Raw genomic sequence first — 1,348 nt, forward strand, 5'->3', positions numbered from 1 at the left:
TGCGCGTAGATTACGATTGCTACAACACTTACTTGACAAACGCTCTAAACTTCCCATTCACAACAAAAAATTAGTATAAACTACGATAATCAGACCAATTTGGACATATGGAATTGAGCTCTGGGGCTCTACCAAACCATCAAATTCTTCCCGCATCCAATCGTTATAATCCAAAATTTACATAGAATCCTTGATGCTCCTTATTACGTCACAAATAAACTAATTCACAGAAACCTTAACATCCCATTCGTTGCAGATTTGACCCAAAACAGATATGTGTCTTTTCATTCCAAACTCCTTAACCATGCTAACCCATTAATTCTTAATCTTTCATCCTTAACAATCCCTGATAATTTTCCGAGGCATCTGAAAAGAAGATGGCCACGGGACCTTTTAATTTAAATTAATGTTTGAAGTACCACCAATGGGTGGTTCCTTCCCAAGATTTTCAAGTGTATATGAAACATACAACATATTTATTTATAGTATTATTTTGTACAGTTGTAAATTACATTAAATAAATAATTTAAAAAAAAGCGATTTGACACTTTTTTAGGATTTCCTCAAAAACAACTCTAAAGATTTTGGTTAAACGCTGTAAATCTGTTCACAATTAAGTTTCTTTAATACCACATTGAGGTTGTCCTCTTCAGTTTAACTAATTTTGAGTTTTAATGCCGAATTAAAAAAAATAAATTATTTCGAAATAACTAATCTTTTCAATTTTTTGAATTGATAAATAATGGATAGATGCAAGATTATAAAGAATAAATTTAATTAAATACAAATAATTACAGAGAAAAAATGAAAATAGCGACAGGATTTCGAAACGGAAAAATCTGGGAGCGATAATTTCCGATCGCATAGATGAGTTAACGACTTCGTTATCTTATTTTAAACTGTTGTATTTTGACCGGAACAAAGCTTTTATTCGTTATTTTTACCTTAAAATACGAATTTTCATAGTAAGTGATGTGTGGTTTGCGCTTCCTTATACATTTTTGACTATATTTTATCTAGTGTGAGGGTCTGAGCGTCCGATACTTTGCGACCTCCGCTTATATGGGGAGGGGGTTTGGGAATAAAACATTTGACTATAGAAACTCACAATTGATATAAACACAATAGATATCTAACATTTTGATGTCAAACAATAAAATTACATAACATTTCATAAACTATCACAATAAATAAACATCATAGTTATTCAACTCCCTCGTAAAAGGATCTTGCATTAAAAATTAAATATCTATTGTTTTATGTCCGACTAACACTTCAAAAGAGATTGTAGGAAGATTGTAGGAAGAGATTGTTCTCCCTTTAATACGTATAATTAACAGTTGTTTTT

The sequence above is a fragment of the Halyomorpha halys genome, unplaced genomic scaffold, assembly GCF_000696795.3.
Source record: "Halyomorpha halys isolate HHAL.00 unplaced genomic scaffold, Hhal_1.1 Scaffold679.1, whole genome shotgun sequence".
In the NCBI taxonomy this organism is placed as follows: Eukaryota; Metazoa; Arthropoda; class Insecta; order Hemiptera; family Pentatomidae; genus Halyomorpha; species Halyomorpha halys.